Source organism: Rattus norvegicus, chromosome 4 (genome assembly GCF_021556685.1).
Source record: "Rattus norvegicus strain SHRSP/BbbUtx chromosome 4, alternate assembly SHRSP_T2T, whole genome shotgun sequence".
NCBI classification, from domain to species: domain Eukaryota; kingdom Metazoa; phylum Chordata; class Mammalia; order Rodentia; family Muridae; genus Rattus; species Rattus norvegicus.
The window spans coordinates 26,883,203-26,901,910 of NC_141537.1; positions in this window are offsets into that span (position 1 = coordinate 26,883,203).

The window sequence follows — 18,708 nt, forward strand, 5'->3', positions numbered from 1 at the left end:
GTTTTTGTTTTTGTTTTCCATATGAAGTTGAGAATTGTCAAGGTCTATAAAGAATTGCATTGGAATTTTGATGGGGATTGCATCGAATCTGCAGATTGCTTTTGGTAAAATGGCCATTTTTAGTATATTAGTCCTACTGATCCATGAGCGTGGGAGGTCTTTCTATCTTCTGAGATTTTCATCAAACTCTTTCTTCAGAGACTTGAAGTTCTTGTCATACAGGTCTTTCACTTGCTTGGTTAGAGTTACTCTGAGATTCTTTAAATTATTTGTGGCTGTTATAAAGTGTGTTGTTTCTCTAATTTGTCTCTCAGTCCATTTATTGCTTGTATGGAGGAGGGCTACTGATTTCTTTGAGTTAATTTTGATTCCGGCCATTTTGATGAGAGTGTTTATCAGCTGTAGGCATTCTCTGTTAGAATTTTGGGTTGGGTACTCTGACTTCTACCCTTCTAATTTGTATCCCCATGACCTCCTTTAGTTGACTTATTGCTCTGGCTAGAATTTTAAGTACTATATTGAATAGATATAGTGAACAGCCTTGTCTATTTCTATTTCCCCATTTTAGTGGAGTTGCTTTAAGTTTGTCTCCATTGATGTTGGGTATTGCTTTTTGTTGTATATTGCTTTTATTGTATTTAGGCGTATGCCTTGTATCCCTAATCTATGCCTTTTAACATGAAGCATGTTGGATTTTGACAAAGGCTTTTTCCAGCATCTAATGAGATGATCATGTGACTTTTTTCTTTCAGTTTATTTATATGGTGTATTACACTGATGCATTTTTTTGTACACTGAACCATGTCTCCATCTCTAGCATGAAACCTATGTGATCATGATGGATGATATTTTTTGATGTGTTCATGGATTTGCTTTGTAAGCATTTTTTAAAAAAAGATTTATTTATTTATATGAGTACACTGTCGCTGTCTTTAGACACACCAAAAGAGGGCATAGGATCTCATTACAGATAGTTGTGACCCACCATGTGGTTGCTGGATTTGAACTCAGGATCTCTGGAAGAGCAACCAGTGCTCTTAACCACTGAGACATCTCTCCAGCCAAGTTTTTGAGTATTTTATTGAGTATTGAGTATTTTATTCAATGTTCATAAGAGAAATTGGTCTAAGGTTCTTTCTTTGTTGAGCCTTTGTATGGTTTGGGTATCAGGATGACTGTAGCTTCATAAGATGAGTTTGGCAGTGTTCTTTCTGTTTCTATTTTGTGGAATAATTTGAGGAGTATTGGTATTAGCGCTTCTTTGAAAATATGGTAGAATTCCATGCTAAAATTATCTGGCCCTTGGCCTCGTTTTTTTTTTTTTTGTTTTTGTTTTTTGTTTTTTGTTTTTTGTTTTTTGTTTTTTGTTTTTTTTTTTGTTTTTTTTTGATTGGGAGACTTTCAATTACTCCTTCTATTTCCCAGGGGCTATAGGACTTTTAAAATAGTTTAACTGACCATGATTTTAAATTTTGTAAGTGGTATCTGTCTAGAAATTATCCATTTCATTAAGATGTGTCAATTTTGTGGAGAACAGGCTTTTGAAGTAAGCTTTAGGAAATTCTTTGAAATTCCCCTAAGCTTCGGTTGCTGGTGTTGCAGTTATAAATTGTGTCCACTAGGTGGCAGCAGAACACTATATTTGATTTGCGTTCCCATACTTTTAAAAAAGTTTTCCTTTTTTTTTTTTTCTTTCTTTCTTTCTCCATTTGCAGGAGGTTGCAACTTAAACTTTTCTGTGTCTGGGGTAGCTGCTGCTTGTTTAAGGGAAGCTTTTGAGCTGATGCTAAGTGTTTCTTAAAGAGTAGAGGACTAATATGATGATGTGTTTTCAATGGTGACCAGAACTAGAAAACTGGAAGGACGCTTTTCTCCATTGCCTCACCTCAGGCCTTGAGCCCCTGGGAACAGAGTAAAATAGGAAGCCCTTGGGAGCCTGGGGATTGCAGACTGTAAAGTCCCAGCACAGACCTGAGTAGGGGAGAGGAGGCTTGGTGCTGACAGAACAGGGTATATCTGTCACATAAGCCAGGTAGGAAGGGGATAGTGGTTGCGGTCCTGGTTATAACTGAGGAGAAATTGACACTGATTCTCCTTTTGAAAATTAAGTGAGATATGCATGCTACAAAAGACAAGAGTGAACTCATATCACTTTTATCGACATAGGGCAGCATGTTCTACTCCAGTATGTAGATGGATATAGAATTGGATAGTGCTTAAACAGCTGAGAGGCTCAGCTCGTAACGTTAGGATGTGAGTTTGAGCCCCAGGACCCATCTAAGGATGGGCAACGGACTGAGAAAACTCCACAAAGCACATGGGCTTCCTCTCTCTACCCCTGAGACACATACACACACACTCACACAGTAACGATAAGTAAATAATCTTAAAAACTTATATGGGTTCTTCACACTGAACAGCAGGGACCCATCTACTGATGTGTACAGATGACATGACCTTATGTGTCTATAAATTCCTGAAGACTTAGTTAAGACATCATTAGAATTGCTAAATAAGTTAGATTACAGAATATAATATAAACGCATAACAGAAAGTAGCATTTCTATGTTCCAACTGAAAAATAAGTCAAAACTAAGTAAATAAAGTACTCCGGGTAAATTTATTCAAAAAAGGGAAAAGAACTTTGTAATGAAACTGTAAAGTACTGATGGAAGATTTGAAGAGGACACACACACACACACACACACACACACACACACACACACCACACCACACACTCATACAGACCACACAGACATCATATCCCCCCACTACACACACACACACACACACACACACACACAGACACCACACACACCACTCACACACTCATATACATATACACACATATCAGATAAACATGCACCCTCACACATACCATACATAGCTCATCACACACATAGCACACCACACACACATCACAGATATACACACTTTTACATATACCACACACATCCATATACATACACACAACACACACACACATGCACCCTCATACACCATACACTACAACAAACACATTTACACTCACACACACAAATACACACACTCACATTCTTATACAATCATATCCCACATACTACACACTCACATATAATACACACACATACACACACATGTAGACACAAGCACATACACACTCACACACCACACACACTCATATATAGCACATACACATATACACAGAGACACCACACACATACACACTCACGTACCACATATAGTCATGCACACACACACTCATATATACCACATACATATACACACTCACATATACCACACACACACTCACACACACCACACAGATACCACGCATACACAAATGGAGAGACATCTCACATGCATGGTTTGGAGCAACCAAGACTGTTCAAGACAGAACATGTTCTGTCCCAGAGACCCTACTTATTCAGCGCAGTCTTTACTTCATATAAACACAAGAAAACACTTCCAAATAATCATGGAACTAAAGCCCGCCCTGGCTAGCTGAAGAAACCTCAAACATAAGGAAGGAAGTTGTGGCTTCCTCTCACACCCTCACTGACTACGACACTGGATAAAACACTTGGGAGTATCTACCACTTATCAGCACTGCCTTCAACGCTTATCGTCTCCCCAGGGACACTATTCCTCCCCTGGGTACCAGTTTTCTGTCTGAATCATAAATATTCTGGTCCCCTCACCGGTAGGGAAGGAACATTCCCTTGGAGTCTACGCTCGGTGTTTTCCCAGATACTGTGGTTCAGTAGGAGAAAAATTTAAGCTGTCTCACTGGAGCATGTCCACGTGTTTCCATGTGTTCTTAGGCCTTTGTGGTCTTCATGTCTGAAGACCACATTGACTAGGTATGAAATCTTGAGAACATATTTTCTTACTACTGAAAGATATTAAAATCTTTAAAGATGTCAAATACGTCTTTAAGATGTCACTCCTGTGTTTTCTGCCCCAAACTGGAACTGCCTCAGAGATGCCAGCGCCTCTTTCGTGTTCTTGCATGCCCACGGATTATTTTACTTACGCTCAATATTTTATAAGCTTTGTATGGTTCTGACCAGTTTGACAGTTTGACTCCCTTCTTGGCATATTCAAACCCCGGTAAGCTCAGGAAACACGGCTGCCTCGAAGTTTTCATTATCTTCTTTGGTGGAATGGTCACATTTTCTGAGGCTTTTTTTTTTTTTTCTTTTTTTCCGAGCTGGGGACAGAACCCAGGGCCTTGCGCTTCCTAGGCAAGCGCTCTACCACTGAGCTAAATCCCCAACCCCTGGAAGGGTCACATTTTCAAATGTCTCATGTTTCCGCAATTACACTTACTGTTAATCCCACCGGCTGAGAATAAGAACATTACCACGATTTTGAGCCAAATTTGAAGCAAGCTTTTAATTAAATACTGGCCAGGATAATGGACTCTGGCCTGGTCCATTTTGGAGTTTCCAGAAAATGACCACACGTCACATTTTTTAGAGACTTATAAAGGCGAATGCATTAAGACTGCGTATTTCCCCACCAGGGCCAATCAGGGGCAAGCATTCAGAGCTCCTGCCTGTGTATCTCCTCCTTCCATCCAATCAGGGAGAAGCATACTTCCTGACACCTTTCCTGCCTACATGTGATCAATCAAGCACATTGGGTGCAGTTGGGTCAAGCAAACTTGCTTAGGGGAGCAAAATCACCCGGCTTGTTATCTTCTGTGAACAATAGACTCCGGCAGTGAGGAACTCTCTGTCCTTGGGCAAAAGGCTTAGAGGTTAGAGGCATTTTTTTTTTTTAAATGGCTCTCTTTGGCACAGTATTTAAAATTTAAAGCATAACTTTAGTTTTCACATTACCTTGAATTTCCTTTGACTGCTGGGTATTTGTATTAATTTCTCTCATATCTTAAAAAGAACGTTGTTTCAGTCCCTCCCATGCTTCTATATTATTTATTTAACCCCGAGCCTCGAGCACGCTGTGTGATCTTCCACTTAGATACGACCTCCCTCGCTCTCCACTCCCCGTTCTCCTCATTATGCGTTTCAGCATCCACTCGTCTATTTCTTTTAATACACTTTTGATTTTTCCATGTTTACACATTTCCCCCACTAATTTATGGACACTTGACAATTTTTGTTTTCTGTCTTTGCATACATTCTTTTAGATAAACGGTAAGGGAAGCGGTATCTTTAATTCTCTATATCAGAGTCACCGACATTGCCAATCCGGCATTTGAGTAACTTAGCAAGTGAGCTCTCTGACCTTTTTATTAAAGCAGAAACAACACAGACGTTATTAGAGATGAGGAGACGGGGTAGGAATTTTTGCTCTGGCTACAGGATTCTACGTCTGGGCTCCAGTTGTCTCTTCAAGGATATTGAACAGAGCACACTGTGACATCCACGGAGGACAACTTTGAGGGCCTTTGTGCCTCACTAAGACTTAGTAAGACGTGTTTCAAAATTTACGATGCTTCAGTCCGTTGACTTCTCAGTAGACCTGCGGGGATCCTGCAGGCTGGACCTGAAGGAGTGGGGCTGACTGTCAAAAGCATATTTCGTTTTCAGTGTACTTTTATACAAAAATAACAAGGCAAACAACGGTCCAAGGAAGACTGCTCGAGTTCATAAAAAAACTTGATCAGAAAAAAAAAACATGTAAATAAATACCAGTAAGGGCATATTAAATATCAACAGAACAGCCCTTTGCCAGAACTTTCTCAGAACAAACACAATTGTTTGGCAAATACTGTTGATCATATCTGGGAAAGCACAGAAGCAAGGCAGAAGACCGTATCTAGGTTCAGGGAGCACTGACCAGATTGGGTTCTACAGCTATGATCGGACATCCCACAAGAAAAGCATGGTTTATAAATGTTTAACACAGGAGGAATGGGAATCACATCCAAGAACCACCCAGGGAACAAAAGGCAACCCAGGTAAAAGGGCCTCTGCCTTCTCCCCTGGAGCCTCTCTCACAATTCTGCAAGGCGTTGCTCACCGTGGCTTACTCCTTTGACTGTGTCCTGACACATTACTCCTCCTATCCCCTTCTCTGACAGGTTCAGATTGGGAGCTGTGAAAACCCAGAGTCAGCCATTCCAACTTCAATTATCCAAACACCGTTTCCCCTTTAGTTCTGTGTACGTCCAGGTCGTGAGGAGGACCTCTTGTCTTGTGTGAGCAGGGCGTTAGAGCTTAGGGCTGTGCTGTCCCGATGCACCGAATTGTGTGACTCTCCACTTATTCACGGTGACTATCTTAGTGCGCAACCCTTAGTCTAACTGTAGGGAGGTCTGTGTAGGTGAATGTGTAACAAATGGTATGATTATGATGACATATTAATAACAAAAAGTACTTTTCAAGTTCTCTGTGATCAATGGCTGCTTTGGTCAGGGCTTCTGTCCTAGAGAGTTCTATCGATGTAAAGAGGTGCCGTGACTACAGCAACTCTTACGAAGGAAAGCATTTCATTCGGACCGGCTTAGAGTTTCAGAGGTTTAGTCTGTTGCCATCATGGCGGACCTGGTGCTGGAAGAGTAGCTGAGCAGTTTTACATCCAGATCTGCAGGCAACAAGAAGAGAAAGTAAGTGAGCCTGGGTTGAGCTTCTGAAATCTCAAACCGCAACCGAGAGATGTACTTCCTTCAACAAGGCCACACTCCCAATCCTTCTTAAGCAACGTCACTTCCTGATGACTAAGCATTCAAATATATGAGCCTACTGGGGTGGGGTGGGGTAAGGTGGGGTGGGTGGGGCAGGGAGGATGTGCCTATTTAAACCACACATCTTCTAAGAATCAAGTAAGCAAACTGTAAGATAGGGTGAGAAAGTTTTGTTTGGTTCTTTTTTTTTTTTTTTTTTTTTTTTAACTCAGGGCGGCCCTCATGCTGAGCATACGTTCTAAGGGTGAGCATGAGATTTCTTATCTCAATGACGGTCCTATGCCCACAAAAGAATAAACAAGGAGGGAAGGGGAAGTTGAGCAGGAGGAATTTTGCGTCTCAGTGAAGTTGTGAGACACTCTGGTCTGGGCATCTGGAGCACACAGGTGAAGCTGCTCCTTCGAGGTTTGCAGGAGACCAGCATGGCTTGATTCCAGGCTTGCAGCCATCACTGTCGCTGGCACAGGCAGCCCAGGGACAATGTGGATCATGAGTGATCTGGGTCACTCCAAAGTGTGGCAGTTGGAGGTTGTCAATCAGTCATACTCCCTCGTAGCAGCACCTCTTGAAGTCACATCTAAGCAGGTCACCTTTTATGAGTGTTACTGATGCCTATCTGCTAAATTTAGCCAGTTTTTATATAAAAGCTATTTTATTACCTTTTTTTTTGGTATTAAATCTGTTTTGACAGAGTCTTCATATGGGAGAAATATTGCAAGAGAGATGAAATAGTGAATGTTTTTATGTTGACCAGTTCTAAAATATCTACTAGGAATGTCAACGTTATTTTAATTAGAGAATTTGAAGGAAATTAAGATGGTCATTTGTCATTAATAGTTCAGTATCTGCAGCATAGACCCACCATTGGGTGACTTCCTCCTTGACTGGGTATATCTGTCTCTGACACCTGTGCCCTTTTGACCCTTTTGATGTTTGATCTTCAACCAATTTTGTTTTCAATGGAATCGCCTAGTTCCAAAAGGACCAGAAAAAGCCCTTGGCTGGGGATTCGAGTTACCTGCAGCCTAATTCTGCTTTGTTAGACCTTGAGGGAACGACTTCACCCTTCAGTATCCATACCCACCAGATAGGTTCTTAAGATTCGACAATCTCCACGCTTCATCCAGGCTGTGGAGCATTGCAGTTTCAGTCGGAGATCACGGATAAAATGTCTCTACATTTGCTGTCAAAACTAGAAGTAAAGACACAGGGATCATACTCAGGAAATGTTTCAATGACACATGTTCTGGAAAATTGAATTAATAGGATGTTTTTCTGGAATAGGAGCTAGGCTAATTGTTTGTTTCCATGTGATAAGGTTCACTATGCACAGGGTGAATATTTTTACTATAACTTTATATTTTAGAATAGGTTAGGTTTGTTGGGTTATTGCAAAGATGATAACATTATTATTTATTTATGTATTGCCTTGAAGTTTGAAAATATTAGTGACGGCCCATGTGGGTGTGTGGTGTTGGTGGTAGAAGGAGGCAGAGGTGGCTGATGGGACAATTGTCAAGGGAATGCACTTAACACTAATGTGAAAAGAATTTAGGCATTTTACTTCATGAAATTCTGATAACATGTGACTATCTAGTACAAAAACAAAACCAGATCAAGAACACTAGTGAGAGGTCAGGCTCTGTAAATCCAGACATCACCCAATGTAAGGAAAGCCAAGATCTGACTGCACTATGATGTGGCTACCTCGCATCCAGACTCTTTTAGTTTATGTCTGTCTGTCTGTCTGTCTGTCTGTCTGTCTGTCCATCTATAGATAGTATCGTGTGTGTGTCTGTGTATGTGTGTGTAGTGTGTGTGTGAGTGAGTGTGTAAGTGTGTGTAAGTGTGTGTGTGAGTGAGTGTGTGTGAGTGAGTGTGTGTGTGAGTGAGTGTGTGTGTGTGTGTCTGTGTGTGTGTGTGTGTGTGTGTGTGTGTCTGTGTGCAGCACAGGTTGTGGGTGTGGAGGCCAGAAGACCACCAATGGGAATCAGTTCTTTCTTACTCTGTGGGTCCCAGAGATTTAACTCAGGCAATCAGGATTGATGGCAAGCACCTTTATCTGTTGTGTCTCCTTGCTAGACCCTAGAACTGTATTTTAAATGCACACTGAAATGTTTGTGGGAGACCTGAAGCAGGGAGCCCATTCTGATGAAAGATTTGGAGATTAATTACAGGAGGAAGACTGTTTCCAATCCCTTGTCCTTTTGACATTTATGGGGGGAAGACTGAACAAACAGTTTAGTGTGAATGGAAAGAAAGCCCAGGTGGGACATAGATGTGACTGGTGACTTTTTAAATTAAATTCTTTCTTGTTTGTTTTGTTTTATTTGAGACAGAGTTTTCCCATGTAGCCCTGGCTGTCCAGGAGCTGGCTCTGTAGACCAGTCTGACCTCAAACTCAGAGATCTACTTGTCTCTGCCTCCCAAGTGCTGAGATTGAAGGTGTACCCCCCCCCCAGCCTTAAGTTAAATTGTTTAACAACTAGATAAGTTATTAGACAATCATATAATCATGAAACCAAAGTGACACAAAGGACACACTGTCTTCTGTTCTAGTTCTCATGTCCCTTCCTCTCTAGAATAAGACTCTTCAATTCTTGAAGTGTTTCTCTTGGCAAGTAAAGCAAATTGTAAGATTGTGGCAAGTGTGAGGCCAGCCTGTTAAGTAGCTAGACACTCTCTCCAAAACAAAGAAAAATACAAACAAGAAGATGCACAATACAAAAGGAACAAACCACATTGTAGGGCCCCTTTGTACCTTTTTAAAATGTAATGTATAATTTTGGATACATTTCCAAATAAATATGCCTAAAATAAAAAGGTTTCTCATTTATCTAATAACTGGAATTGGGGAATCTTTGGGGTATGTGTGTGTGTGGAAAGTTCTTGTAGTCTATGAGGGTGATCCTAATGGAGACTTGTGGTTTGCCCTGAAGTTATCTGTATTTTGATGCTAATTCCACTGCCCCAAGGACAGCTACCTAGTCTGGTACTCAGAAGTCACATGACTTCACCAGAATCACCTCCCCATTGAATTTGTAAAGTACAGGTGAGGGGCAGGTACAGGATAGAAGGAAGCCTGTCATTGGAGGAGAAGGAAGGATGGGCAGGAGAGAAGTTTGGAGGAAAAGGAGGAGACTAGAGGAGAAAGGAGGGATGGAGAGAGGGTGAGAAGCCATGGCAGGTGATGTTCTGCTCTGTGTATTTACAGGTTGTTATCAATGTTCTCAAGGGATGGATGGTACAGGGCTTTGTAGGTTTAAGTGGGCAATTATAGCTTACCAACTGGGTCAGAGATTATTGTGTTGTGTGTTCTTTTATGTGAAGGTTTGAGTGTAGGAAAGTGCGTGGTTGGGATGTGTTTCCGCCAAGATATCCAGCAGATATCTTGGGACACCACGGTGCGGACCTAGTGGGGTAAAAGACCAACAATACTCTTTATTTTTATATTTTTACAACAACAGGGACTCTACATAACTGGAGATACACTGTCTCAGAGGCCATCTTTTGTTGCCAGGTGAAGCTCCCAGTGGCTGGAATGAATTTCATTCAATTGAATTTTGGCAAGGGGGGTCCCATAAAAATCCCCAAACTATTCAGGCTCTTGCAAAGACAATGGGTTGCTTTCTGCAAACTGAGAGCAGGACCCCATTGCTGAGGACAATACTCATACAACTCATTGAACATGGAGAGGTTGGTCTGATCCCTATGTGGAGTCTTCACCCCTGTGTTATAGTCTCTTTGGTAAGGCAAGCTACTCTGCAGGATATTGAAAAAGAAATGTGGACACCAACTCAGCCACAAAACCTTTGACCTACAACCTGTACTGCCTGCCAAAAATATGCTAGGTCAATGGCGATACAGAACTTGTGGAAATAAACAACTAATGTCTGATTCGACTTAAGGCCTGCTCCACAAAAAGAACCTCATGCCTGACACTGCTTGAGTAACAAAGAACCAGAGACAAGATAGCCCAGAGACCTAGGGTAAAACTAAATACTATTGGTCTTTAATATATATATTATAAAATTATCATACCGAACAATAAATTTTATTATTCTATAAATTATGTTAATCATTTATATTAATTATAATATTAATCACACATTTTATTACATATAATACATTTTTTGTTAATTCCACTTCTCCAAATTCAATGGGTTGTATGGGTGTTGTACTCAGGAATGGTGCCCTGCTGTCAGGTTTAAGAGAGCAGTCTGTTGTCTCAGCAATAGCCTGAATTGTTGGGGGATTTTCCTGGGACTTCCTTGACCCTAGTGTAATATAAAATATTTGCAGGTGACGGCTGGCACAAGTTAGGTCAAGGCCAGTAAAAAATAAGGCAGGGACAAAGCTTTTGGAAGGCAGGAGAGAAAGGGAAGGGAGGGGAGTCAAGATGGAGATGGGGAAGGATGACCCAGATCCGTGTGGTCTTGAATTGCCAAGGTGATTAGGATGGATTTCTGTAGGCAAATTTATCTTATCTAGGTGGGCGGTTTATAGGTTTGTATCCTTATCAGTTGGCTGTGAGTTTATTGTGATGACGTATTGTGCATTGAGAATTTAACATATAAATCTGATGGATAAATTACAGTTTATTGAGTCATGATTCCACTGGGTTCTTGGGAGTGAGAGCAGAGTCTGTGGCAGGGAATCATGATAGGTCAGATTAGACTGCTTTTTTTTTCCTCTTCATGAGACAGTGTTTACTTATTACCAAAAAGAACATTGATTTGGGGTACCAGCTGGCACATATCTTGGACTGTTTCCCTCTGGTGAGAAGACCAGAGTGTCCTGAAGCCTACACACACAGCAAGTACAAGGACTATGCCTCTTTATTCCATTGTTTTTTTTTTCTTCACTTCCTTGAAAATTTTATTTCACTATTTTTTTCCTATTCTTTTTTTTCCATCTTTATTAACTTGGGTGTTTCTTATTTACATTTTGATTGCTATTCTCTTTCCCGGTTTCCAGGCCAACATCCCCCTAACCCTTTCCCCTCCCCTTCTCTATGGGTGTTCCCCTCCCTATCCTCCCCCCATTACTGCCCTCCCCCCAACAATCACGTTCACACCTTATTTATAATAGCCAGAAGCTGGAGAGAACCCAGATGCCCTTCAACAGAGGAATGGATACAGAAAATGTGGTACATTTACACAATGGAATATACTAGACTTCTAGAGCCCTGATTTTGCAGGCTACCCTGAACACAGAGAGTTGGAGATTGGAGGCTGCCTGCTTCTTTAGCAAATGTTGGAAAATGATATAATTTAGATTTGCTTCATTTGTTTTAAAGATAGAATAATGGTATAATCCTTTATTAAGTCTTTCAGGATACACATATTTTCTTAACATGGGTTCCATGGGAATTTTGAGTTAATCCTGATAAGACAAGCTGACTGTTAGTCATTGACTCCAAGTAGAGAGTGGTGATATTTGCCAGTTATAAAAGTTATTATGAAATAGAAGTCTATGCACCAGGCAGAGTGAATACAGTCAGATATTATAGAAGTTATTAATAAATAAGAGTCTGAAGCTCCAGGTAGAGACCTTAATAGATAGATGGTAACATTTTGGACTACAGGATACTCAGATTCTCTCTAACTTGGGCTCCATGGGAATTTTGGTTGAATTTCCTGGCATGACAGATTAGAGAAGCCTAAACAGGCTCATACGGTATTGTTAGTTTACTTCATTTTTAAAATTGTTTTAATTTTCATAATGGGGGTCATTTTGAGTCATATGGCTACATTATTTCTCTGGGAGAGAGTGCAAGATACAAGTTTTCTGGTTAGAGACTAAAGAACACACTATTTTGGGAGAAAGGTTTTGTCTTTGTTTAAAAAGGGTGGTTAGGCTCTGGACACCTTCCAGAGTTATATTGATTAGATTTGATAGAGGTGGACCTCCTGAAAAACTAAATTCAAGGGAATCAAACAAAAACATATCTTGATACGAAAATTTTGTCTTGAGATTTACGTATTGCAGAATGTACAGCTTTGGTGAAGCTCACCATCAGAATGCTGAACTGGCCTGCTTGGATTCCTGATCTCAGGGACATTCAGCAGGGTCCAGTCAAGACAGATATCAGGCTACAACATTTCTCCCATTTTCCCTACCCTCCATCCCCAAAGGATATCTCAGTGCCCACATACAGCTTGAAGAAGTTATTGAAGAATCATCACCCAGTTTCCCTAAATTTTGGGAGGCTAAAGGTGGTTATTCTAAGGTTGCTGTTCTAGAGAATTTAGAAATGGTCATAATTTAACAGAGAGGAATTAGCTGTAATTGATTGTACAGTCATAATCCTATTTCATAGAAATCCTTGTATTTGTTACTAAGCTAAAGTTATAATCTTTAACATTGGTACAGAATATATTTGATGCAAGTTTAGATTTTCTTTGATATGAATTTCTTATCAATTTAAAATTAAAATTGTTACTCTCATATATAGGCATTGTGCTTGTACAACACATGTAAGGATATAGGCTTATATCCAGTCCTTTACTGCTATTAGAAAACTACAGTTGAGTCATGATTCCTGGGTTGTTGGGTGTGTGAGCAGAGTCGGTGACAGGGAGCTGTGATAGGCTAGCCCATGCTGGACGTCTAGAGCCCTGATTTTACCAGGTAGCTGGAACCAGAGAGTTCAAGGCTAGCAGAGAGCTGCCAGGAAAGATACTAATTAGAGATAAATTATGATTAGTTCCATTTGGCCCTACGGGTGCTGGAACTGAAACCAGAGTCCAGTGTGGAGATGCCATGCTGGAACAGCTTGCAAACTGCCTGGGTCAGAGAGAACTTGGGGGCAGCATGGAGCCTCTTAGATAAAACAAATCCTGAAGTGCCATGGGGCCCCATGGGTGCTGACTGGCAATAGCATGGGATAAAAGGCTTAGCAAGGTTTTAATATTTACTGCAACAATTATATATTAATATATGTATTTATATGTACACACGTATGCAAACACACACATAGAGAAAGAGAGAGAGAGGGGGGGGAGAGAGAGAGATGGAGAGAGATGGAGAGAGGGGGAGGGGAGAGGGAGAAGGAGAGGAATCTTTAGAACATTCAGCTCTAAATGGGAGGACTCTAGCAAATCTGTCACCTTGTCACCTCAGAGCTCATTCTGTGGAAGGGGTAGCAGGAAGATTTGTAAGGGATGGAGGACACCAGGTGAACAAGACTCTCCAAATTAACTAAGTAAGGTTCATTTGAGCTCACTGAGACTCAACCAGCCAGTATAGACTACATGGGTCTGCACCAGGCCCTCTATGTGTATATATCATAGTTATTAGCTTAGTATTTTTATGGGACTCCTGAATTTGAGAAGAAGTGGGTCTCTGACTTTCGTGCCTGCTCTCAGGACACTTTTTCTCCTGTTGAGTTGCCATATGCAACTCCGATATGAGTTTTTGCTTCAACTTATTACATTTTATTTTGTCATGTTTGGTTGTTATCTCTTGAAAGTCTGTTCTTTTTTTTAATGAGACACAGAAAAGGAGTAGATCTGAAGGGGAGAGAAGGTAAGGAGGAACTGGGAAGAGTGGGTGGGTGGAGGGGAAACTATAATTAATATATATATTCATATATACATATATAATATATATATATATAATATGAGATATATCACATGAGAAATAGTCTATTTTCAATAAAAGAAAAAGCAAACAACAGACAAACAAACACACATACACCTCATTAAAAAACTCTGAAAAAAGAAAGAATGACAAAGAGAAAGACAGAAAGAGAGAGAGAGAGAGAGAGAAAGAGAGAGAGAGAGAGAGAGAGAGAGAGAGAGAGAGAGAGAGAGAGAGAGAGAGAGAACAAGCAGGTAAGTACCTCCATGTTACTTATTTTATAGCCATGGGTTAAGTAAGGTTTTGTATGTTTGCTCCTTGTCTTGCTTCTGTTACAGAATCCTGATGGGAGCAATAGACGGAAGGAATGAATTCTCATGGCTCAGTTTGTGTGCATTGCCCATCAAGGTGGGGAAGACTTGGAAGCCAGAACTGTTCCCAGTGCATCTGAGCCTGGAGTCAGAGAAAGCAGAGCATTGGTATCTATCTATCTATCTATCTATCTATCTATCTATCTATCTATCTATCTATCTATCTATCTATCTATCTATCCATCTATCTACATATCTATCTATCTATCTATCTATCTATCTATCTATCTATCTATCTATCTATCTATCTATCTATCTATCTATCCATTCATCTATCCTTCTTTCTCCTCCTCCCCCTTCCCTCCTCCCCCTCCCCCCTCCCCTCCTCCTCCTCTTCTTCTCCTTCTTCTTCTTCTAATTTTAATTCACCTCAGGACTCCGGCACATGGGATGATGCAAAGCACAGTGAATGCACGCTATCTCAATTAATCTAAGCTAGGTAACATTTCCTGGGTATGCCCAGAACTTTATCACTTACATTGATTTAGACCCCCATCAATCTGACAATGAAGTTTAACCATCAGGATAGAGTTCCATATGGTTTAAAGTCCCTTGTTATCTCTTACATGATTTGTTGGTCCAAGTCCTGCGTGTTTAATTCACTAGTCACCAAACCCAGAACTGCTCAACCTTGTTCTGCTTTGATACAGCCCTTCTTTCCTTTATTATTTAAAATAGGGCAATATAGGGCAATATTGGTATGGAAGCACTTAATCCATAAGTTCCTATTTCTCTTCTGAATGCTTGATTATTAAATTGTGTTTTATATGTATTCTCTCATGTTCAAAGCTACTCAACCTAATTTAAAAATTAAATAAAGGGGCCAAAAGCAAAATAAAAAATAAACTTAATGTATATTTTTCCAATATATTTACACACACACACACACACACACACACACACACACACACACACACACACATTTTAAAGACCTCTCACTGGTCTTGAATAGTTGCTTTGAATCCTGTCTGGTAAAACCACCATTGTTTGCTTAGCTAGATCCAAAGCAGCTTGGATTGCTGCCCATGGTCTGTATTTACAATGTTCTCATTCATGAAAACAGGTATGTCTGTTTTCACCTCCAACCTTGCAAGAATATCTGCATGATAAAGTCTCAGGAGTTGGTCTTTAGGGTCAAAACTTCCTTTGTATTTTTAATGTCTAAATATGTTTCCCAGTTTTTCTTTACCAGGGTGGCTCTATTTCGCACAGCCAAGATCAGGCCATTGGGATAAATGTCCCCAGCCCCAACACGTAGTGCATGTTCAAACGTTTGGTGTTTTGCCCATCCACTGGTGTAATTCCTGTCTTCAGACATCATGAATCAAGCAGGACACTGGCTTCCTTTGGATCCCATTAATACCTCAGTACCGTTCTTTACTGGACGGTGAAATCTTGGGTGTTAGGCCATAGCTCCACGTGGATAGTCTCTGTGTGTGCTTGGAACCTGTAACAACTTGCCCCTGTTTCTTCTGTCCATGATTTATATCATGAGTATGGAGGGGGATTCAGAAAGTTAATGCTCTGAAAGCCTTTCTTACTCAGTGATAACCCAGGAACAAATAGGATCTTCCGGCACAAAGCACAAGGTAATAAATAACGGGCACAGGCAGGAACACAGGAGGAACATGGAACATCTGCCATCAGGTCCCCGAAGAGGAACAGCATGTTCCTCAGTGACTCCTCCATTTGCTGCTGTCCCAAACCCCTTGTAGAGTTTTGAAACCTATAGACGGTGTCTTAGTTAAGGTTTTACTGCTGTGAACGGACACCATGACCAAGGCAAATCGTATAAAAACAACTTTTAGTTGTGGCTGGCTCACAGTTTCAGAGATTCAATCCAGTATCCTCAAGGCTGGAGCCTGGCAGCATCCAGGCAGGCATGGTGCAGGAGGAGCCGAGAGTTCTACATCTGCTAGCAGAATTCTGGCTTCCAGGCAGCTAGGAAGAGGGTCTTAAAGCCCACGCCCACAGTAACACACCTACTCCAACAAGGCTACGCCTTCAAATAGTGCCACTTCCTAGGCCAAACATATTTGAATGTGTTTGGGTTTGGACCAAGAGGGTAGTTGCTCTGGGGGGGGGGGGAGAACAAAACAAAACAAAACACAAAAACAACAAGGAAGCAACTTACAGTTCCTAGTTACTGGATCCTGGTAGGATGTCTTGGAGAGGGCACAGTTAGGAATGCCTAAAATCTTACATTTTAAAGGATATTTCAGGGGCCTAGGAGATGGCTCAGTGGCTAAAAGCACTTGCCACCAAGCTTAAAGACCTGAGTTCAATGCCCCCCAGACCCACATGATGCTAGGGAGAACCGACTCTTGCAAGTTGTCTTCTGACCTTTACCCTTACCTGTCATGTGTGTGCTCACCCTAAATAAATAAGTAAAAATGTAATAAAAAATAAAATGGAGAGGTGGTTGAAAGAAAATGGCCCCCATTGACCCATAAGGAGTCAATGGACTATTAGGAGGTGTGGATGTAGCCTTGGAGGAAGTCTGTCACTGTGGGGGTGGGCTTGGAGGTCTCATATGTTCAAGCTGTGTCCAGTGTGATCTACAGTTGCTTCTGCTGCTTGTGACTCTCAGCTTCTCCAGTACCAATGTCTACTCACAAGCCACCATGCTTCCTGCCATGATGACAATGGACTGAACCTCTGAAACTGTAAGCCAACCTCAGTGAAATGCTGTCCTTTATAAGAGTTGCTGTGGTCATGGTGTCTCTTCACAGCAATGAAACCTCAACTAAGACAAAAGCTAACCCCAAACATTTCAGAACAGAGTTGCTAGTGGTTTCTGGCCTACTTTGTGGATTCATGGGAAAATTTTGGAGGTCTGCATGGTGTTGAGAGAGGACTCTGGGTCATGCCCTGGCCTGTAAGGGAATTTTGCTCCCTACTAGTCGTGTGAATGCAGGCAGGGTTCAGCTTGTTCCTGAAAAACAGTATTAATTAGAGTATTTCAGAGAAATATATGTATATAATATTTATAATATATAAAAGGATTTTGTCATAGTACTATATGAGAAACATTACACAACACTTTCTAAGGTGCCCTCACAGCAGGAAGAAGTACTGAATGTTTCAGTATTGGCTGGGCTGCAGCCAGGTGTGCCTTCCTGCTTCTCCTGCCTTATTTTCTGTTCACACCCCTTGGTGCTTCCCTTTCCTGTCCCCTTGCTTATTCAGGTCTTGCTTGGTAGCTCAGGGTCTAGTCTAGAGCTTGAGGAGAGGCAGTGCAAGAATATGAACCTATGCTGTTTCCCTAAATTCTACTGGCCATGTCTTTTGGAGGTGTGGAGGCTTTTTCTAGTTTGTAATCTTCATTATAGGAAATGAGAATAGGATGCTCTAAGTACATATGTGGGCATTCTTGGTTTGTGTGTGTGTCCCAGCCAGGGGACAATGGCAGGGCTGAGATACTGCAAGCCATGACCTCTGAATGCATCAGCTTGACCTCCATCCTCTCAGGTTTTGGATGATGCCCGGAATCCTTTTAAACTCCCAGAGATTCAATGTGTTGCACATACATGCTCATCATTGTAATGGCTCTTTTGTGATTCCCTGAGTATTAGATGAGGTAAGAATTCTTGATAAATTTCTAAATGAAATGGGCTTCAAGCTTGGGGCTGTTGCATTTGTTTCTAGTTTACTACAGTTTCCCAGCCCTTTCCTTGTCAGGTTTGAAAGCACAACAATACACATTAAGGCCATAGTTGTCCAGTGTTCAAGGCACTCAATGCTGGGTCATGTGGTTTGAGTTCAATGAGGAGTCTGCTCTTAGTTCTAGTGGCATTTGCCTGGAGAAGGAAAACTATGTTTTCTAAGTCTCAGAGAAGTCCGGGGAAGGCTATCCAGCCAGTGAGTACCTCTGAGGGTTATGGTGAAGCTCCGATGGGATGTTAGAATGAACTGCATGAGGCTGCAGATCCATGCCCACCTCCCCTTCCCCTTATCCTGGAAGGCAAGTATTTTAAGTCCTGGAAGCTGTAACTACTGTGCTTCCAAACCTTTTTGCTATATTGTTTGGGATGCTAAAATCAGAGTTAAACAAAACTAGAAAATATTTTATAATGTTTAATGAGTATGTATTTACTAAAATTGTCATCCTTCAAATGG